This window comes from Psammomys obesus, unplaced genomic scaffold (genome assembly GCF_907164565.1).
Source record: "Psammomys obesus unplaced genomic scaffold, mPsaObe1.curated_primary_1811, whole genome shotgun sequence".
NCBI lineage: Eukaryota > Metazoa > Chordata > Mammalia > Rodentia > Muridae > Psammomys > Psammomys obesus.
Genome location: NW_026589730.1, coordinates 61,823 through 62,229, shown reverse-complemented (window position 1 = coordinate 62,229; position 407 = coordinate 61,823).

The window sequence follows — 407 nt, the reverse complement described above, 5'->3', positions numbered from 1 at the left end:
ACTGAGTGAGGAGGAAGAATGTGTGAAGAGGAAGACTGAGTGAAGAATTGGAGTACTGAGGGAGGAGGACTGATTGAGGAGGGGGATGACTGAGTGATGATGAGGAATGAGTGAGGAGGAAGACTGAGCGAAGAGGATGACTGAGGAGGCCTGAGTGAGGAATTGGACTGAGAGAGGAGAGGAGATGGAGTAAGGAGAACTGATTGAGGAGGACAATGAGTGAGGAGGAGGATTGAGTGAGGAGGTGAAAGACTGAGTAAGGAGGAGGACTGAGGAGGACTGAATAAGGAGGGCTGAGTGAGAAGGACTAACTACGGATGACTAAGTGTAGAGGAGGCCTGGGTTAGGAGCAGTGTGTGAGGAGGACTGAGTGAGGAGGAGGACTGAGTGAGGAGGTGAAAGACTGA